General features: G+C 41.8%; 1 long non-coding RNA gene across 1 annotated transcript; it reads left to right on the forward strand.

Annotated features, from left to right (window-relative positions):
* Window positions 1–3,804: 3,804 nt before the first annotated feature.
* On the forward strand, window positions 3,805–14,167 carry LOC135420936 (uncharacterized). Its single transcript, XR_010433783.1, has 2 exons — window positions 3,805–3,898; window positions 9,036–14,167. It is a non-coding gene; the product is annotated as an uncharacterized LOC135420936 (long non-coding RNA).
* The last annotated feature ends 8,708 nt before the right edge of the window (window positions 14,168–22,875 follow it).

Here is a 22,875-nt window from a genome sequence, read left to right on the forward strand (position 1 = left end):
TTTCTCATTTCATTGTAAACATCCTGTGCTGTTTTCTGGGAAAAGTTGTGAAAGCGGCTATAAATAAAAAGGTGAATTTGGTCATCACTTGGCTTGATTTTCAAGTTTAGTGAAATTGAAAGGTAAGTAAGATGAACAAAAAGTGAAAACTAAATTGTCCTCCTTTCCTCCCCCCCCCCCCATACCGTACAATCCTGTATGTCTCCATGGTGTTTGCAGCAGTGTTATGGATGACTGTGAGCAGCCAATGTGCCTCTGGAGAGCAACCCCTGTGCAGCAGCTCAGTGAATGCCCCAGCCTGGCCCGCTGAGTCTGTCAGTGAATGCAACTGGCCTCCTCATCCACAGTTGTCTTGCAGGAGTTGTTTTCTCTACTAAACTGTGGCTGAAACAAAGGCATTCCCCTCCTGGTCCATGGCTCTTGAGTGCCTTTTCAGCCTCTCTACGCTGCTTCGCTCCCTTCGCATGCTCTATGTGTGTGTCGTCTCGAGATGGGACGATGGGCTGTAGTGCCTTAAAAACTGATTGTGTTCGTTCCTCTTTGTGAATTATTTTGTCTACAGAGGGACCAATCTGGATTACTCTTGCTTTGGCATCCAGTGATGCAGTGAGTGCCTTTTGCCCTGCCTTCCAAGCTTGCATGCCCTGTGGGGGTGGCAGAGCCAGTGGGCTCAGCACCACTCACCCACCTGAGGCACCTCAACTGCCCAGAGCCTCCAGCTGCCGACAGGGCAAGTGCATTCCCCCTTCTCTGTTGGAGGACATTTCAGGTTGTCCTGGCACTCGTGGTGTCCATTGCATTTGGTCTTATTGCTTGCTGAGTTGTAGTGATGTGGCCTGAACCCAGATCTGCTCCCAGTGGTAGGGTGTAAATCCCTCATCCTTGGCTGGCAGAAACGAGCACATGGGAGCAGGGACAGTGTGGGGAAGAACCTGCAGGCTGCCCAAGTGTGCTGCCCCCCAGATTTATGCCACAGGTCAGTCTCTTGTACCGCAGAGGCCATAAATCAGTGCAGAATTTGTCCCAGGGTCGGGGGCCATATGGTGTGTGGGAGCAGGAGAGGGAGAGTGATGCCCACGCCAAAGGAGAATAAAGGCCTGTGTTTGGGGCCGGAATATTTCAAAGCCTGAGAAAGGGGCAAAGTTCAGTTTCTAATTGAGTGCTTTGAAATATATAGATGTATATGGTCAATGTTTATCTTCCAGAACAAAGCTCACTTTGTTTTTCAAATGTTTGTGTGTTGGTGCTGAGAACTGTTCCTGGGGGTCTCCAGCACGAGAGGCTCCTCTGGGGCTGCTGGGGGTGTGGGTGCCCCCGGCGCGTGTCAGCAGCCTGGCCCTGCCGTCCCAGACGCCTGCTTGGAGGCATTGGTGAGTATTTGTGGGGTTTCCTGTCTTTGCTAAGGTACTTGTATGGCTCCCAGTGCGTGTACACATCATTATCTCAAAGCAGTGTACATTTACATTTGTAAGAATTATTATATACAAAGTCCTGAGCTTAATTATTCCTCTGTCCGTATCTTTTACTCCACAGAATTTGCATAACAATCAGACATCAAAGCCAGAACCCTTTACTTGAAGAAAGGTCTTTCAGCTATATTATTTTAATAAAATAAATTATAACGATCAATTTAATCTAAATTTACTCTTTAGAATTTTTTTCCTGCAAATCCATTGAAATGAGAGTTAAAAGCAAACTTTAAATTTAGTAGCAAGAATCTAGTACAATAAGGTATTTAAATTAAATTGCTTTTTGTTTGATATTTCTCGCTCCTTTCTGCCAACCCCCTCACCCATCTTTTTTTCTCCATTCTCCTTGTCTTGCCATTTTGGAAGTTGAAATGATGCTTTGCTGTCATTGAAGTGAATGTGGATTCTGCTGCTGAAAGAGCACACTGGTGAGTATTGCATTTAATTGATCTAGAAATAGTAAAAAGGAATTATTTACCCTGGCTCTGCTTATTTGTGTTTCCTGTAACTCGAGTTGTCTCTCAAGTAGAGATGATTTAATTAGAGAACAAAGACTGTTTAAAGTAGTTAAGAGATGCTTCAATCTGTATAATCATTTGCATTTCTAGTTTACCTGTTTATGATAGTCTACCTGGCAAATGCCAAAGGGCCCAAGTTTGCAGGTGAATACACACTCTATCCAATGGTGAGTGATGTGGAAAGACACTCATAACTACTCTGTTCTCTTGCTTTGTACTCAGAAAAATATATAGATATATACATAGGTGTGACCATATATTCAGTATGTACTTTTGTATGCAGTTGACTGCACAAAGTCCTCCAGAAAAATAAAAAATTAGAAAGTCTTTTTCTTTTCAGTGCATTAATGTTAACAGCAACTTGCTGTAATACTACAAAAACTTTTATTGTATTACTTAATATTAAGGATTTTAATGAAGCTTTCACAGTTGGATATGTAAAATAATTACATCTCATCTAATTTCTAAACTTGATTAAAAAGTAAAAAGCTTATTCGGTTTTAATTTTAGTGAATTAGGTTGTATCACGATGTGCTTATATAGTGATGAAGCAGTACCAAAAACATTTAAGCATTTGGTATCTGGATTATTCTTTAATGTTATCTATACATATGTAGCATGTGAAACTCTGACTGTGCCCCAGGTATATACATGCATAAATGGACAATATTGTGAGCACCACGTAGCCCTGATCTTTTAAGATTTGTGCAGTCTTTGTAAATAGCATCTATCATGTGACGTTGAATTTTTGGCCTTAAAGAATATCAGCTGGGTCTGTGGCTACAGAAACCACCAGTATCTGCCCTGGGCTGCATTTTTCTGAGTTTGGCGCTCCATGAAACCAATAGCAGAAGCCCCCCTTGATCAGGATTTAGTTCTCCCCATAAATTAAACTCTGCCAAATAAGGTTTGTTTGCATATAGAAACTTATCCAAGGCACACAGATAGTATTTCTCCCTAATGTGGGTTTGCTGGTTCTTTTTGGCAGGGAATTTTTTCGCCATATCTTTTGTAACAACTTATAGATCTCCACTGGCAAGACGATCATTGAGTAAGAAAATCAGTCAGTTAAATACTTTCATACTAAATGCATCTTGTGCCTTTGCCACAACAAATGTGATTGATTAGCTGTCTCGAGAAATTTATAGCCTTTGATAAGATTGCACCAAGGGAAGTGCTTTGTTAGTTTTAAATGGAGAACAAAAAGAGATTTTTGATGTTCCTCGTTACTGGTTTTCCACTTGTGATGGAGATAAAATACAGTAAAGTGTTTTTTCCTCTTACGTACAAGGGCTCTTCTGCCTTTCATACCTGGTAGAATTGTGTGGCCCACTTTGTATTAGTATGAATGGCAGTTGCCTTGTAAATGTGATGGCCATGAATGGGTGAATAGTCTGTAGTCTCCTATTTTGTCCTTTGTCTATATGTTTTATTCACTTTTACCCTCTACAAAAGAGCTTTAATTTAGATCTGAGACAACAGTGGCGATGCTCCAGTTCATTATAGATCTAGTGGCAGTTTTATTTCATTTTGATGTTCTTTATATTTTGATGGGTGTACTAAACAGTAGAAGCTATTTTAATCAAAAGAAAATTTCAATGAGAGCATGACCTATAAATAGTGGCTTTGTAAGAGTCACGAAAGTTTCTGTTACACATTTGGAAATTATTTCCACGACTTAACTGCAAAGGGCAAGTAAATCACCCCCTTTTTAAGAGTTAGAAAAAGGAGTGTTTTTCAGGATCTTTAGTTCTGTTACTGAGTCATTGTATCATCTCGGCTAATTAATTTCACCTTTTATATGCTTCAGGATTTCCATCTGTGAATGAACTAATGACACCTACTTACAGCCAGTATTGTGAAGATTAATTAATTGACATTATTGAAGTATCCTGAGGTGGAAGTCCTAATGTAAGTACAAAATATGATTACTGATACTTTCTAATTAATCAGTTCACAGTACCACCATGTGGAATCATACTGGTTTAGAGCAAACAAACACTGGATTATATTTGAAATCTCTGGGTGTTTTTTTCAGATTTCTGTTTTTACATGTTATTTGAATCATCTTTTTCAGCAAGTGTAAGAATCTCCCTTCCTCCTGTGGCTCTTACAGGGCATGTGGGCTTGACTTAGAAGAAATATGTGATCCTAGTGTTACACGTATTGTCTTTGCAGACTTTGTTGCAGATACAGAAAGGCAACTTCAGGTTGCAATTTTCTTGCTTCCTCTGGTGTAACATTACTAACACTTTAAATGTGATGCCCTTTTTAAATGGAGGTTAAAATGTTAGTGTTATGAAGGAGCGAACAGCACGGCTCTAGTAATCCCTGTGCATTGGCTGGATGTTACTGAACATGAAGAAGGAGGGGAGAAGCAATGTCTTACGTCATGAGGCATCGGGAGGGAATTGATGTTGTGAAATTGTTCATAATTTATACGGATAATAAGATCCATTCTTATTCCTCATGGCTGGGATGCTGTTTGCACAATGATATGCCTACAACTGTGCAAATCTTAGGCCACGTGTTTAAAAATGGCAAGAATAGCTGGAAACAGTGGAATTTGTCTGTACCTAACTTTTTGTAGTTTTGAGTACAGAGCTGACAAAAAAGGTGAATGTAGTTGCTGTCTATATTGCTTTCCAGAGACCAGTCACATTACTAAATGACTTGATCCACCTTTAGTTGGAAATAGAAGTCATAAGATATTTTCTGGAATTATTTGCAACTGTTGCACAAATGCAGACAGGGAGGTTTAAAGTTTCACAAGCATTCATATTTCTTTCTCCTTATGTCATTTCTTTAAAAAAAAAGTCAATCGCGTGCAATTATGAAACTGCTTTGCGTCTGACACAGATGAAGATGTTTTCAGGCCACAAAAATGTAACTTTCTATGAGTAATTTAAATTAAAAACCCACTCCGGCAGAACATGTCCTCAATCTTTGGAGTCACATGGTTCTTGGAAAGCTCTTTCTTGGCTGTGCAGGAGGTCACTCTTTTAAGGAGAGAGTCTGTGCACCAACGTGCAGTGCTGCTAATGAGAGGAATTTCACACTTCTCCCCCCGACACAAGCTCTGTGTTCATCCTGCCAGCTGCTGCCTCTGAAGAACTTGGTATTAGATGTTATAATGAGTGCTGGGCTTTCACCAAGCCAGTGCAGCAACATGCTGTAGCTTTAGCTGCAGAGGTGGCTTCTAGAAGGTAGGGTCACCCACTCTGCAAAAATAAAAAGTATTTAAAAGTGGGGTCTCCTATTTGTCTCCGGGAACATCTCTGCTCTATGGCTGTCCTTCCTTTCCCCAATGGCGATTTTCAAGCCAAACATGCCTTTCATCATCGCTCTGGCTTAGCAGCAAAGTTGTCTGTTGATAATAGCAGGCTTTACTTCTTCCCCAGCTAACTGGTAGTCAGGCAGCCAAAGAATGGCCTATCCAAAATTAGGATATGCTCAATGTACCATCCGCTGGTGTTGTTCCCATCAGCCTAATTACATGACTTTTGGGTCAGACAATGTCTCATTGTGTGGCCCTTGGCAGCTACAGGACGCCTGATGCTGCATGAATGTCTAATGTGGAGTTTGATGGCTACGACTGAGGCTGCAGTTCCACACTGGAATTGAAAACATCCGTGTAGTTTCCATAGAAAACCAGGTCAATGGTGCTTCCATAAACCATTGGCCCCAGGGAAAGCTGTTGGTTGCCTGTTGCCTGTACAAATCCATGCAGGGTGAGCAGTTTATGGTGCATTTCTCTTTCAGGTAAATGACAATTAATGAGTCAGATTGATTTAGCCTTTATTGACTTGTTTCAGAATCCTAATTTATGGCAAGAACCATCCCTTATCAATTTATCTCTCTCTTTTCTTCTGTTTTGTGCATTTAAGAACACTTGTGAGGTATCTTATGAACACTGCAAGCATAATGAATGTGGCTTTGTATCGGTAGGTTAAAAAAATCTTTTTATGTTGTCTTTGACTGCAAAAATTTTTGGTAGAACTACCCTATCTTTACAATGCTTCCTGTAAAAATCTGCCTTTTTTTACAGGCAAAAAAGAGGTATGAATGTAAAAGGCAATTCATTGTAGATGAAGGCTGTAATATGCTTGTTCATTTCAAAGGAGGATGTATAACTAATTACATTTTAATTGAATCTCTAACGTCAACAGCTGTTTTTAAGGGATCTTTTTAAGCTACATTTATTTTTAGTATTGTTTAAGATCATCTTTCTTTGCACGCATCTCCCTTCATGCATTATTGCCCTTTAAAAAGTTTTTCCTCTTTTAAAGTATCAACAAAAGCTAGCATATATTAAAGACTAAGCTGGTAAAATTTGGTTTTAAGATGCTGGGTATGACTTTTCTATGTAGAGAGGAAAAAAATATGACACCACCAAAATGTCCTTTGTTCTCTTTTTCTCCCAGAAGTAAAAGGTTCCAGTTCCAGACCAAACTGCCAAGGCCAGTTCTCATCTGCCGGTGGTTTATGTTGGCTGACTGTTATCAATTCTTCTTCAAGGCAGCTGCTAATTACAGTAACAGCACAACTATCTCTTCAGACTGAGTGAGCCACACTGATTTAGTCCTTCCCCCACTAAATTAACAACAGCATCAGTGAATCTAACTGCTTTTCATATGAAAAAACATATCCATACTTGGGCTTGGTTCTGCTGATTTTCCCGGAACTTGTGTGAGCCCATAAAGCTTCAGGTGTCATTGTGGCTTCTTAGTGTTCTTGGTTTTTAATTTCCAGCCTGGATCACCCAGAAGCAGGGGTGAAGGAAAAAGACTTTGCTCAGCCTGTAGAAACTTGGAAACTCTTCCATGGGAACCACCAGTTCCTGCTGTCTCCCAGCGCTGCAGGACTTTGGGATGAGCTCTGTGTCAGCATTAGGGTCAGAGCCACACCGGTGAGCTCAGTCCTTGGCCTGGCAAGTTCCAGCTCTGTTGCTCACTATCTCTGCTCCAAGGGGACACAGCTGTCCCCGCTCCACTCCACTGCCACCAGAGCAGCTGCACTGTGCCTGTGGAGGAAGGAGCTGAGTGCTCACTGCAGAGCAGCTCCCCACAGTCCGGCTCAGTCCCCCCAGCACCCTGTAGGCATGGCTGTGGTACTGCTGTGCGTGTCTCATCCGTGGTAAAATCCTTTAGGGGCATCTCCCAGCCCTGTGAAGCAGTGAAACCCACCCTCTGCTCTGATCAGAGGGTTTGGTTCATGTCACGGTGTGTTTGCAGGAAGCCTGTGTCTTGCTGATCACAAGCTGTTCTTTCCCTACACTTGCTGGGATTCCTGCAGCTATAGGATTAACCCAGAGAAAAGATACCCTCTGTGATCTCCTCTGCCCCCCCATCACCTCTCCTCTTGCTGAACTGGATGGTTTTGCATGATTCAGAGTCTGGAGCACTCCAGAAATGGAGGGAATTATTTGAGAGGTGATTGCTGTATTGCTGTGCAGGAATATGTAGCTGATATTGGTTTACTATTTTCTGTATAATTCTGTAATTATTTTGTAATTCTGTAAATTCTGCTCTAATTTTCTGTAAACATCAAAGCCCAATAATCATGAGAGCCCTGTGTTGGTTTTGGAAGGTAGTTCCATTGGGGATTGGAATAGTAGTGTAGTTGCTAAAATTGCATAAACAATAAATAAGAATTCATTATCTCTCACAGAAAACTAGCCAGTAGGTTCAGAAAGACTTGACATCTGAGTCTAAGGTAATAATGGATGTAGTGGCAGTAAAATAATGGCAAATCACAAAAATGAGTGAATCTTCTAGTTAACACCTGCAAATGCACAGTAATTATGTTTTCAGTGGGAAATGGAGCTTTGTGAGACCAGTGATTTGCAAGAGCAGAGTTGGCTCCTTGTATTTTAGTGTTATATTTTTCTTCTCTCCTTATAAGTGGACTGCATCTAATTTTGATTACATTAGGCAAGCGTAAATCACAGTTAACACTGGTGACATCACTATAATTGCAAAGTATCTGGAATCAGTGTATTTGAGAGAAAATCAGACCTGTTTGGTCAGATTCCTCAGAGGGGGAGTCTCTGAAAGCAGAGCAAATTCACATGAGTGATAGAAACTATCCCTATCCCAACGCTGCTGTAAATGAAAGCTGAATCTGACTAGTTTAGTGCCATGGCTGCAATAGGATTTTTGATGGAACAGCTCTTACAACAAAAATATCTTTTATTTCAATAGTGCAAAGCAGTCAGAAACACTGAAATATATGGTGTTCTTTCAGTGTGGTGAAGGGCACTCTGATGTCCACTTCTGATGGATGGGTCAGCCATTCCTGGAGCAGCTCAAACCATTTTAATGAACTGATGGGGTAACTGAGACTAAAAATAATCCTTGGGGAGCTTGATTTAGCTATTAAATAGGGAATTAGTCTTGGCTTGCTGTATTAGGGTGCTGTGGAGATAAGCTGACTGCCACTAAAACATGCTTAAAATTCTGGATTGGAGAGCACAATAGAAATATGAAGCATCTCGTTATGTTAGACGCTGTGAAATTAGCACTGTGGTTTATCCCTAGCATTTATCAATAATTTCTCTGTACCAGGGCAGAGAAATAGATTCAGTAAGAAACATGCCACAGTTGGGCTGACAGAGCCTGCAGTGAAACAGCATTTTGATTTGTTAGGCTCTCAGAACTTTGCTTAATGTGTTACTACTTCTTTGTGTTAGGGCTGATTGAATCACATAAAACTGAATTCCAGGAGCTGAATAGCTACATGGCATTGTATTAGGAGACGTACCCATCACTCCAGGATTGCTTTCCTGGTGTCAACAACACGTGGTGCATGCCAACAGCCACTCTGTATCAGGGATGCTCTTCTGTGTCTGGGAAACTGCACTATAGTTTGTGCAAGATAAGCATGTCTTGCATGCTGGCTAATTGAAAAGTTGTGTAACTTGACTGGTGTAGTTTTCAATAATATTTACCAGTGGATTCCATATATTGACTTTTAGACCTACTGTCATGTTGGATTACTATCAGATAATAATTGCAATTTTTAAATTTGTTTTTGTGTGTTTTCACAGGTAACACTTGTTTAGCAGAGAGGCATGCAGAAAAGTCCTGCATGGTGTTTTATCCAGCCTCTCTCCTACCTTTTGCCTCACCGGTCACAATCATGTACAGACAAGCTGCAGCAGATGAATTGTGCAGAGAGATGGTGAGGATTTGCCCTGATGCATTGAAACACTCAGAGTATGAGAAGTCATGCCAAGCTATCTGAGCCAGCACGTGCCTTCTTTCTGACCTCAGAGGATCTAGGCTTTTTCTGCCATGTACACTTGCTGACTGACAGCAAGGAAAGGTTTTGTTGCCTGTGCGCTCACACACGTGAGGCTTCACAGAGCAGGTGTGTTTGTTCTGTGTGGCTGATAATTTGGGAATATGTGTTGTCTCCGTCAGAAACACGCTTTTCCTGCTGTGAGGGCTATTCAGGTTATCTGTGTATAATACCATGAGCTGGAAGAGAAAGGGAATTTGCGCCCTTTGAAGAAACTCCTCCAGATTCTCTTCAGTCTCTCTTCAGTGTGATACACTACTATTTACATTCTTTATTATCTCTTTTCCCCAGCTCTTGCTCCAATCTTTCAGGCAGTTAAGAGTCTGGCTTTGGGCTTGCTGGGGGATGCAGATTTTCATTTCAACATGTTACTGGATTTTTTAGTTCTGGAGCAGAAACCAACCTGTCTCACAGCAGCTCCTTTTTGCATTAGACCCTGTCAGGTCTCTCCTGCACTGATGCACTGATTAAAAGCTTAGTTATTTATTCATTTCCTCTTCACTATCTTTAGGTATATGCCTGGACTTAGGAATGATCAGTCATGTTTTTTTCATCTTGCCTCGCTCTTTTTGTTCTCCTGTATCAGGATGGGAAACCATGGTGTAGGTGCTGGATTCACCCCTGGAAACCAGTGTTTTTGACCCATTTATCTGTACAAATTATCTTTCTGGATTATCTTTTCTGATTTTCTGGTTAAAACAGGCTAAGATTGAAGACTCCATGCCCTTCTTTTTTTCCTTACTGACTCACAAAAATATAGCAGAACTTTTCCATTTGCAGGCCTGACAAGCAGCTACCTGACTGTGTGGAACACTTGCAGGCACAAAGTGAGAAGCGGAGGTTGGGGAAGAGAACTGAGTGAAACAAAACTTTTGAATCCAGATGTTCCAGTCACACAGGGAGATGTGTTTTGTTTCTGAGAAATGAGCATTTGCAATCACTGAGATAATCTGCTGGTACCTATCTAGGCAGGTGCTGCTAAACCTCCTAAATTCAAATAGTTTAATTTTGAAGGAAAACCTACTGGTACAAACCAGTCTGAAGACACCTTTCTGCATGCAAATGGGAAAGGGGGGGCCTTATTTAGAAGCACAAATGTAACAGGCAGAGCAAAATGGGGGAAAGTGAAGATATACTGGAAAAGCAACACAGAGGGAAGAGCCAAGTGTCAAGTAAAGAGCCTTTTTTGGAGAATTTGCAGTGTTATGGCTGCACTGAGGACCACTAGCACTGCTCTCTAAAAGCTACGTGGTTATTGGAAATGAAGGGGAAAATCCCTGTCAGATCAATTGGTGCTTTAGATGGCACTTTCCATGTTGTAAATTTAATTTGCTTTCTTTTTTTTTTTTTTTAGCATAAAATTTGATTAAACTCCAGGCAATTCCTTAGAATTTGAAGAGAACATATGCAACACAGCACTGGGACATGGTATGTTTTCACAGGTGTTGTGATCATTAATGAGGGGCTGCTCATGATGCAGGTTATCACCTGGTGATATAAATATGATCTGAATCAAGACGCACGGCGCAATCACACTTCTGTCAAATTAGCCAGGATGAATGATGCAAAGTTGATGCAGCTTTATGTTTTCAGATTAGCTTTATGCCTGCTGTGGGAGGACAGCTGACAGTGAGCCAGGCAAGGTTAGCAGCTGATCTGGTGTAAAGTCTTCAGTGCAGAGTCACCCCATTAAAAATGTTAAAAGAAGTATGCAAAGTGAATTTGATTGACCCAGTGCTTTCCATCTAGTGGTCACAACATTGTGTAATGCCATAAAAGCAGATTTAGCTTCTCTTTAGGTCACCAGCAGAGCTCCCTGAGGTTCAGTTTTCCTGGACCTAATCAGGGGCTTGGGCAACCCCAGTCTGAGCTCAGCATGTTGAGGGGCAGCCTGGCAGGTGCAGTGTGGGATGAGGACTGGTTGTGGCTATGTGTGGAGAGCCCCAGATTGCACTTGTACATGAATTGTGGAGAAGCAGTTGGTTTGGGGTTGATGTTTTTTCTAGGTAAGTGTATGCAAGTTATAATTCTGAAAAGATACCTGTTTCCAGTACAAGCTAGACAAGAATGAGATCCCCTGAAATGGCAGGATTTTTGTTAAAGATAGTTGCATTCCCTGGAGCCAGCTGTTAAAATCTCTGCTGATTTCCAAATGGGCATTAAAGGCTTTCTCCACCCAGCTCTGTCTCACCTCTGTGCCTCCTCCCTGCATCCTCTGGCTCCAAAAGAAGCCCAGAGCTGAGGGAATGGATATCCCATGTGTGATCACTGAGCCCAGCACGTTACTGTTCATTCTCTCAAAAATGAAAAGTCATTAAAAGTAAAGATGATGGATAAGTGGTGTTTAATCAAGAACTGTCTTTAAGTGGGTTCAATTGTGAAGTAGCAAAGGGTTAGAGAGGCTAATTTCCTTATAATAAATGGGTCCACTTAAATTTGGTCATCAGAAAAGGGTAATCCATGTTATGTGGAATAAGGAAACATCACTGCTAAAGAAGCAGAGCATTGATTTCCAGTGGTTTTCCCCAATTTTAATATTTGTGTAAGGAGGGCTAGGTCTCCTTTCTACATGAAAGACAATTTGGAACAAATAGAGAAGTTAGAAATACTGGTGCAGTTTTGTAACCCCCTTGAGTGTGGCCTTGATGCCACATTTCTGTGTGGTTTCTCCCCTCAGTGCTCGGTCAGTCAGGATCTGTGATCACCCACTGCTGCACAGCAGGCTGGTGGAGGCCACGGGGAAAGAGGCTGCTCTGGAATTGCACCTGAGGTACTTTTCATGTTGTTTATGCTTATTACTGATAGGAGTAAGTGAAGAGGCTTCTGTTGCTGCAGCTTTGGTCAAATGGTTCCATATGTGACTGCATTAAAAGTTATTTAACATGAGGTTTGGGGCTTCCCCCCCCCCAAAAAAAAAAAAAAAGCAGTGGCTGCAAGAGAAATTTCTCATTAACAGTTTCTCCAAGGAAGGTGTGTGTTTGTCACATGGCTACTCTTGTTCAAATCTATAAAGAAAAGGGGAAATTGCGGCCAAGGAGGCTCCTGCTTGGAGGTATCAGTCTTTTGGTTAGCTGAGGGCTGGAGAGGACTCTTGGTGACTACCTTCTCTTTCATCTTCTTCATGTCACAAGAAACAACTGCTGGGCAAGGCATTGATAGAGGACATCTCAGCCATGTGTTTTCTCAGTACAGGGTGGTGTTGACTTCCAAGTTGTCTTTTTCACCCAGAACAATACAGTAACCATTGGTGACAATAACTGAGCTGTATATAGAAGCCAGCTCCTTCCACCTGTCTGCTGAGGAGTGTCTTGCTCCAGTGGAGCTGTTCTGACTGTCCTGGGAGTCTACATGACATCAGTGAAGTTTTCAGCCATACTGGATGAAAATAATTCTGTGAGAGCATATTAGGCTTGCCTATTAATCTAGAGATGAGCTTTTGAACTGATGTTTAAACCTCATTTTCTGCCCTCTTTGAAATGGAAGGAAGTCACCCAAGTAAGAGATTGGAATTGATTCAGTTGTGTTTTCATTTTCTTTGTGATAAATGTAACTTTCCCTTTCCCTCTCTGGAGAATGCATACCCCTCCTCCCACTGGAGTGGATCAGCACTGGCATCTGTGCAAACCTTCTTGCTCGGGTTTCCCTACTGGGAGTTTTCCACCCTTGCTGCCCACACTGGCTCTCTAGAAACCACCTTTCCTTCAAAATCCCTCAATTAACTGTGAATGGTGCCAGGAAAGAGCCTGACCCCATTATACTTTTTCTGTGCCAAACCTGGTTGCTGGCAGAGGAACTCTCCAGATGGTTCAGCTTTTGCCACTTTTCCTGTTCTTCCCAGATAAGCTGACTGACCCGGGAGTCCACTTGGCCATGGAACAATTTAAGCTGTATGTAGTCACATGAGAAAAATAAAAGTGAAAAGCCAGTAAAAGTGTGATTTCTGGGCCAGGCATTAACTGGGCTGTGGCAGAGCTGTTTTCTGGTCCCAGATCTGCTACAACCATCATCTGTAATTTTAGGCAGGTCCGTTAAAGCCTCCGTGTCTGCCTTTCTGGTTTGGTCAAATGGAGGGAGCAGTGCTCCTTCTCGGTCTGATGGCTGTGCTTTCTGTCATCCATCCTTTGAGGCAGGGCTTCTCTTTGTTTAGGGGTTACCCAGCATGACGGTGAGCTGATCTTGCTTGAGGTCTGTGCAATCTCCAGTAATAGTAACACAGACAATCAGTTAACTGACTCAGAAACAAGTATTCAAACAATATGCCTGTGAGCTTTCTCTCTTCATTGGATTTTATTATGATGTGTTCTTGTTTGATTTACTTTATACCTTTAGGAATGTTTATTTAGTTTATTTATGACATTATGGTATTCTTAGAAAACCAGGACACGGTTCTGAGTGGTCAGAAGGATAATTCCTTTATTCTTGTTGCTTCTCATGTAATAATCATAGCCTTTACAAATACCTACTTCAGGCACTGAATGTATTAAAATTCTTGCACAGTTTTTCCTCTCTCAGATATGATGAAATACCTACCCCTGGCTGGCTGGATTTGGACCCTCTGCTTGGGCTGTGACAGCCACATTACTCCTCACTCAATGCCACTGTGACTGCCAGACTTCCACCACGAATAAGAGAACCTGGTTAACAGCAATAGTATGCACTTTATTTTTCCCTTTCAGAGGTTATATCTGGTGACTGTGTGACTGGAACAATGAGACTAACCTCAGTTTTACAGTAACAAAGCAGCTATGAGCTTTCTGGGTAAAGTATATCTTGACTGACATACAAGTAGCTGTAGCTTTGCTGCACAATGGAGAAAATGACTTCATTTAACAGCTTTCTGTGCCAAGAAAGAAATAAAACAGTTCTGAGAATGTTGAAGATTTTTTCCTGTTTTAATTTTAAACCTAAAAGAAAAAGCTGTTGCCATATAAGTCCAAGTCAATGGAATATATAAATCTTTAAAAAGGTTTCATAAAGTAATAATGACTTTAGTATATGTACCAAATGAGATTAAAGAGCTACATTTGGTTCTAATACAGAGTTTCACATTCAAAAGGACCATCAGTTTCCTGTTTAAAATCTACTTATATTGAACCAAATGGAGTTCAAACATAATGCCATTGTATTTCAGACATTTATCTTAATTTAAAACAGCTGAAAAACATTAATAAAATAGCAAGGAGATGTGGAGGTATAGGCATTTCTCCCTTCCTCTTATGCTTTTTAAAATAATGAACTCAGATATAACATGCCCCTCCTTACACTGTTCTACCTGTCTGCAAAGGACAAGGAGCACAGTGTCAGCCCCTTGGAACTGTAGCACTAACAGTCCTTTGGAAGGGGTGAAGAACTTGACTGAAACTTGCTTCACCAAGTGTCCATTTCTGAACGGGGGTTTAACCAACGATTTATTGAGGCAGTTTTTACCTCGAGCATCTTCAGGAAGCATTTGCAGTAAAGCACACCAAGCTGAAACTCAGCAGCCTGAACTATCCCACCTTATGGCTTTGATCCCAGTCTCCTCCTTTCCATTGAAAATTCTCCCTCTACCATCACTGTCTTTAAGCACCTAACATCACAAATCATACCACAGTGCATTTTACGTGTCCTTTGTGTGAATTTCACCTTCTCTGTTGCAGTTCCACAGAGGGTTGCTAACTCTCTGCCAGTTGAGCTGTTCAGAATTATTCAACTTCTTGAAGTCCTGAATTATTGCCAATAAAAATCAAAGCTGATTTCTGTTTTCCTATTTAGAATGTTGTCTCCCAGGAGGAGACAGTGAGTGAAGAAAATGAATGATAAGGGCAGGAGAGGTCAGTTTTAGCACATATGCTTGAAAGGTGCTAAGGGGGGCTGGGTCAGTCTTGTGCCAGGTGCTGTACAAACACAGAGAGGAGCCCAGTCTTGCTTTTGAAGGTCTGTAACATAAGTAAGCTTTACAATAGTTTTCCAGTGAGTTTTCACAGTAGAATAAATTACCTCAAAACCCCTTCAGAATTATAAAGGAATCTTCTAGTTTGATGTTCCACTTATGTGGGAACACCTTTTCCCCAAAGACGCCCGATATCCCACCAATCAACATATCTGTCTAATGGAATAATGTGAGAATGTAGCTTTTATTATCATGCTCTTCCCAGGGAACCTGAGGTACTTTGTAGTGCTATATTCTTTGCAGTTCTCAGAATCATGTGCATTAAAGGTTGCTTAACAGCTGGTGAGTCACACAGTTTGTTCTTTGAGCTCGAATGCTCCATTAGGACACATCCACTAGAGGTATTTTAACCTTTGAAAAAATCAATACAAGTGGCTTAAGCATTCTAGGTTTTAGGAAAAAAACATACATCCCCAAAACAACAAAATAGAAGATTCTAAATAACAACAAACTGCCTGTATGATGTTTAATATATTAAACTCTGTTCTGGTGGGTGTGTCTTAGGGGTGTAGCATTTGCTAGAGAGCAGCAGTTCTCTAAAAAGTCACTGTCCTTGGGCACCAGACAAAGCTGAGTCTGGAGAAAGTAAAATGTTTTCTGAGTTAAAAAAATCTCTAGGTAATTTTCTCAGCATTGCATGGGGGGACAGACATAGCACTTGGAAGAGTACTCCCTAATTTCACTGGGGAGTTGGTCCTTTCCTTAAACCATAAACTGTATTTACTGCAGATAATTGCAAATATGGCTTATGTGTACCAATCCACAGTGCTTGACTAAGTAGTCAGAATGAGAGAGGAATTCTGTGGGCAGTATGTATTTCCCTCTAGTTTAAATGTACCCAATGCTAAATGAGTTGAACTAGTCCTGCTTTAGCCAAACTTTTTGAGGAAATGAAGTATATGCTCCCACTTTGCTGGTCAGTGCCAAGACTTCTCCTCTGTGATATAACTTGATGGAGAAACCCTGATTTGAATCAAATTTGACTGTGAGATGAAGGGCTGAAGGATATTGCAGTCCTCCAGATTTCATAAGAAGAAGCAGTCCAGCAGAGGGAAAACGAATCAGTGCTCCCTTTAGGGAAAATCCTGCAGAGTTTGGTCAGTTGCATTATTAGACACCTGAGAATCCAACCCTCTGCCACGCACACACACGACATAACTGAAGAAAACCAGATTTCTGAAGTGCAGCCTGTGGAATGATTCCTTTGCATAAAAAGGCAAAGTGGTTTGATTTTTCTCTTACGCTATAACCTCAGTGATTTTATTCCTCATTGTCTCCTCGGGATAACTAACCTGGCTCTACAATCACCAGCCCCATGTCATAACTCCTGGGTTGCCTCTGCTCTGGGCTCTTCAGCATCAATTTTGTCCTCAGCATGAGGCGGAGAGGTCTCGCAATGCCTTCTACCCTCCGAGCCAGCTGGCTTGGGATGCGGCCACAGCTCTTCTCCTTGTGTGTGGCTGAGGGACACGTTGGTGGCAGGGCTGGCTGGGAGCAGCTTTGGGTCACCACCCCATGCTGTGGGCAGCATCTAAGCTAGCAGGGAAACCCTGGCCAGACCAAGGTGGGTTCTGGATCCTGCCGAAGCCTCTGGATGGTGAGCAGAGGCAATGACAGCCCAGTCTGAGGCAGAGACAAGCTGCCTCTTTTTAGGATATGGTCCAAAGCTGCCAGTCAGGCTCAGTGTCCCAGGTCTTAGGTGGGGCACGGGGTATCTGTCTTTGCTCAGAGTGGAGCCTGGATCTGGTGGGAGATCAGCCATTTGGTTTTGCTGGAGGATGGGCTGTGCTGACCTCCCCGCGATGGTGCGTATGACTGTGACACACTGCTGAAATCAGAGAGTACTGCTGTGAGGCAGAGCACAGGGACAGGAACACTGCTCTGTATGAGAAGAATTTTCTGGTACTTAATGCCATGAGAATGTCAGAAGAGTTAATGGCAGATGTGGTTGTGAAAATGTTCTGTATTTTTAGACAACCTTTAATTAAGACACTCTGTATGTAGCAGCGACCAAATAATATGCTGCCACTTGAAAGCTGTCAGGAGGGAAAAGTGTACAAAGCTTCTAGATGCAACCCTCCTTATTTTTATCTGAAAGTGAATTAGGAAACCTTTCCAGTAACAATAACTGTCCTTTCACGTGAAATGATTTATTTAATGCATACTGTAAATACTTTGGACATCTATATGGATTTATACTTAACCCCTTTCACTTCACATTGTTTAATCTAGCCTCATATTAAAAAGATTACATCTGAGAGCTGAATGGGTTTTGTGATCTCAGCCTTTTCTTCTGAGACTAATGTTTTATATAATTATTTTGATACAGCAGATTTTTTTCCATCCTCTTGTAAACCTTTGTAAGGGGTGAACAGGCCTTTCAGGGTTTTCATTTGGATTAAATGGAGAGAAAACAAATGTATAGTGTACAATTCAATTTCAAACTTGAAGATACCTTTATTAATAGGTTATTTATTTGCCTTTAGGGTTAGAAAGATGCTAAAATGATAGAAGATTCTCCAATAGAGCACTAATTCTTGCTTTGATATCACAGAGAGATAAAATTTATCACATAAGCTTAAGCTTAGATGGAAAGCAGTGAGGTTTCAATAAATCAAGACACAGGAAATCTGAAAGAATTTTATAAGCATCATTTTGACATTCCTAGAATTTTGATACCCATCACTGTTAGAATAAACCCACTGTAAGTAGCAATTAAATTATTAGTTAGCCAAGATATTGTGCCCACTTACAGAATTAAGTTGGTTAATGTATGTAAACTGTTCCAAGCCTGCCTCACAAGCTGTGTTTGAGATAAGCTGAGCAGTGTGCAGAGGATGACCAATACCCTCCCAGGCTGGGAGTGGAAGGCAGTCTTAAAAATTGCAACACCATTCAGTTTTCTGTGTGCAGGTGGATATTCATTTACAGACTTGCTCTGTCACCTCTGGAATTACAAAACCTCCATAAGGCAGAATCAGGCCCAATTTTGCCTTCTGCAGGACAATTTATGTTCAGCTGAAAGGGCACCTAAGTGGAAATCCTGGCAGGTGTGCTTATTTTCTGGCTTCTCAATTCACTTTCAGCGTGTCTCCTTCATTCTTCATGTTTTGTTAATTTTGTTGTTGGTGGACGCTTTGATATGCTAATGTGGAAGGAGAATTTGCCAGCAGTTGCACAAGGGGAGGCAGTCCCTAAGCCTGGAAGGCTGATCAGGATGTTCCTATAAGTCCACACCACTCTGCATCACAGCTAACAAATGCCATGCTGCTTTCTGCTCTGTACCTGTCCCCACCTCACCGATACCTTCTGTAACAACGTCTTGCTTACTGAAATTGTTTAAAGCATCTACATAATGCTATTAATATGTATTCTATAGCAATAGAATTAAAAATGCTAACAATATCTGTAGTCAGGGGTAATGCTCAGAGGAATTTTTCTTGGGTTTTCACATTCTAGCTTTTCTAAGGTCATGTGCAAAAGCTCACTGAAGCGCTCTCCATGTGTGGGAAGAATAGTAAGGAAAGAGGTAAGTGTCTACAGGTTTTCAGGCTTCAGTTTGTGCAGGTGAGTTGGCCCTTGTGCATATGGGTATGGATTGGTTTTGGTAGTGTCCTGCAGGTGAAGAACACAAAAAAGCAGCAGAAGAACATGTCCTATTGCTAAAGCACAAAATTATTATTATTTTTTAATTCAAGAGCTCTCTGTAGTTCAGTAAGCTTTTTGTACTTCTCACACCCTTATTTCTTTGTCAGGCAAAGGAAAAATTACCTGGTTATTCTGTCTCTTCAAGTGCTTTCTAGCACATCAGTACTTTATGGTGGATCAGAAACCAGAAGAGGAAGAAAACAGAGGATCCATTTCTCATGTTATTTTTCAGAGAATCTCTTCTAATACCTCTGGGAATGGTGCCACATATCTCGAATATCGGCATCTGAACCAAATTTGATGTCTTTGCTTGCACTGAATAGCACTCGATTCTGCTAGTAGACTACAAAAATGCTTGAAAGCTGTTAGTCATAAAAATGCTACCTCCCAAAATAGTACTTCAGGCAGTGACATACAAGAGCCAGAAATCAATGGGATTAATAGTGCAGGTGATAATGATCGTTACCAGAGGCACGAGAATTTGTTCCTGAAAGGCCCTTTTTGAACACCAGGTATTGGTGGTTAACAGCGCTCAAGTGTCAGAAAGACAAATTTTGCACTGAAGGTGATGTCCTGTTGGACTGGCTCCTACAGTCAATTCCATGGTCACAACTGTAGGCACACAAACTCTTCTTCAGGGCTGATACTTCAGCCCTAGAAAAAAAAATTAATTATGAAGTATAGTACTTTCATTTCAGTGGCAAAGTGCCCAAGCTGGTGTGCCTGGACTCAGAGGCACACCAGTTACCCATGACACTCGGGCTTGATCAAAATCTGTCCTGGAAGAACAACTGGCATATGGAAAGGGGAGGGAAAATACAGACTCATCAGAAACTGGAACAAAGTGACACTGTCCCTGCCAGTTTTGGTAAAAATAAAATAATAGGGCTGTCAGTGTCCTGGGTTGCTAATGAGCTGTGATAGATTGAGAGACCTTCATTAATTTTCTGTGGAGGTGAATAGAGGAGACCAGCTCCTGACGTGTTACTTTGGTGTAACCAAGGGGTGGGCCTGTGCCTCAGACACATATTCATGAGCTTTATTAGAGATATTTCAACATCGAGTTCACTGTGGCTGTAAACCCCACTGAAATAGCTGGATAAAAACTTTGGTGATTAACTTGTATTAAGTTGTTACCAGCAGTCTCAGAGCTGGTTTGGAACGAGCTGTGATAACATCTATGGGAGTGCTGTGTGCAGCTGTATGCCTCATTTGAGCTATTACCACTTATGCATGAATATACATACCATGATAAAGGCAGGTATTTTTCCTGTTGTCACTTGAGCTGTGAGAGCAGAGCTAAAGGAAAGAGGTGTTAGTTGGTCACTTGTTGTATTTTGGCTTATCTAGCCAGCAGACAGTCAAATAGCTTCTTTGAAGGTAGCATATGCTGTAACAGCCTCAATTACCTAGTTAAAAATAACTTGCAAGCTAGCAGGCAAGTTTAGCCTGGTAGTACTGAAAAAAAAAGCTATTTATGCTATTTTTCAGTATTTGTTCAATATCACACAGTGCTCAGGCTTGACTCTAATTACATTTCTATGCACCTGAGTATCAAGGGGCTGTGTGGCAGCTGAAGGTGATTACTACAAGACACATGGCTTGATGTGCTTCAGCTGCAAAGCTGCTGGGTGGGGCTGTACAGGGATCACTAAAAGCCCCAGTGCTTGCTGGGTGGGTGATAGAGGTGTGCTTTTTTAGGTTTTGTTCTGTTCCAATCCCCTCCACTTCTACTCTCTGTCATTTTCTTCTTCCTTCTTCTCAGGGCTGTATGGTTTAGTTGGGTTTAAAAGTGGTTTGCCATGTTCTTTCTGCCTTTATTCTGGCTGCAGTATACCTCTGAGGACATGCTTTTTAATTGCTCTTTATTCTTATCTTCAGGAATTTTTTTCTGAAAGAGAGGCTGTAGTGATTTTTCTGGCAGGATGTTGCTGTTCTAGCAGCAGAGGGCTGTGGGCCCTCACTAGAAATGTCAACCCTTTGCCATGAGGCAGTGTCTGCATCTGCAGTGCTTCTGATGTGTGCTATCATGACTTAGTGAAGAGATTTTGACAGGAGGCAGCACTTCAGAGGGTAAGTTAAAAGCATTATGCACTTGCTTCACTAAACTGGAAACACAATTTTACTTACAGTACCTGCTAACAAAGAATTGCAATGACTAATCTTCATTTAGAGGCTTCAGTCTTACACTGCACACAGCTTGTCATTTGAGATATGTCTGGGGAGCCTGACTGTGTGCTCAGTGAGTGCCTCTGTGATGCCAGCCTGGCACTCAGAGATGGTGTCTGTGAGCCTCACAGGGGAGTCCTTGTGCTGCCGTCAGGTGGGTTTGGAGAGCAGACACCTGGTACTGCTGTTCTTGGGCAATGAATGTTTTACAGACTCACAGTGAACTGAACTACTCTTTGTTAGAGGCTGTTGGGCTGGTTTTAGGACTGGTCCTTGCTGAGCACAGCTTTGGTCTCTGGCAGCTCTTGGACTCCTCAGTCCACGAGTTGGGACTTCAGTTGACATGTACCAGTGGTCTAGGTCTATTGATTATTCCCACTGTTCCCATCTTCTCTTCCATGTTAAACTTTTGAAATTTTCTCTAATAAATACTGCATGCCATCTCCCAGAGTCTCTTCCAGGAAAGCTGAAAGAGCTTGGAAACCAGTTCCATCAGGCTCTCCCTTAACGCTCATGGATAGGAGTACACCTTATCTCTAGGTGGAAATAAGTAGACCTTCGCTTAACCAAACAGTAGAGGTCTTTTGGCTCTCTAGGGAAGCAACTACTAAGAAACTGCACAGTATCTATCTGGAGCTGGATGTATCTTCACCATAGCTGGGTATTCTCTGTGTTTTTCATGAACATGAGGTTGCCCATGTCTGCCCAAGGGATGCTGACACGTACATGGTGAAGAGGGGACAATCAATGTAGCCTGTCCTCTTTTACCTTTGCCCCTGAATTTCCTTCTTGCCTGCATCTGGTCAGCAATGTTTTCTGTTGCCTTCTCACCCCTTCAGCAATCTTTTTCTTTTGTTCATGCTGCATTTTTTTAGCTCTTTTGACCCTCTGGTCTCCTCAAGCCCTTTTGCCCTTTTGGGAAGCGTTTAAGAATAGTTTGCATGATGCTGTATTGAACTTCCTACCTTGCTGCTTCCAGAAGAGCTCCACACCAACCTCCAAAGCACTGTGGCTATCAAGCACTGTCATTCTCTTCTGTTGTACTGAGTAGCTTTGTGTTGTGGGCTCCTTGCAGCAGCAAAATTCCTTGTCGTTATTTTCCTGTCTGCTGTGAGCCGATGTTTACACCAGTGTGCTGTATCAATACCTCTTAGCCTGAGTCACAAAACGAGACATGCCTTACTTGACATGGGAACACATGCTCTTCCATAAGCATTCATTATTTGTGGTCACTGTCAGGCAGATCAAGATTAACACTGATAACTGCCCGAGGAGAGGAGCTGTGCTCTGGCTGCTGCTCTGATAAGGCAGCGATGAGGAGGGAGCAGCCACACCAAGGCTCCCTCCTTGCCTTGGCTGGCAGGTGTTTACCTGTCATCTTCCACTTTTGTCTTTGGAAAGGCAACACTGGAAAGGAATTCCCATTAACAATTAATGGTTTTTTCAGTTAAATCACAATAGGCTGGTAGCTAGTAGCTGGATTACTGAGGCTGCTTCTCCAAATGAATGAAACCAGATTTACTGGTGCATTTGTTTTCTTTTTGCTACCTCTTCCTCATTCAATGTGTACTCATTTTTTTTAATGAAAAATCTTATTTTTTTAGTTTTATTTTTTCCCCATTTTTTGGCAGTACCTAAACACCCCACACATGGACCTGTGTTCTTCTATGCTGTAAAGACAAGCAATAGGGCAGATCAGAAGGACTGATGATATCTGTTACGTATTTCTTAACATGGAATGAGCTTTTTGGGGCTGAAGCCTCTTTCTTCTGTCCATTTATAGGGTGCTGGTTGCAGTGGAGTCTCAAGCCTATGTTTTACAGGAGCTACTGGAAAT

The sequence above is a fragment of the Pseudopipra pipra genome, chromosome 12 (genome assembly GCF_036250125.1).
Source record: "Pseudopipra pipra isolate bDixPip1 chromosome 12, bDixPip1.hap1, whole genome shotgun sequence".
Taxonomy (NCBI): domain Eukaryota; kingdom Metazoa; phylum Chordata; class Aves; order Passeriformes; family Pipridae; genus Pseudopipra; species Pseudopipra pipra.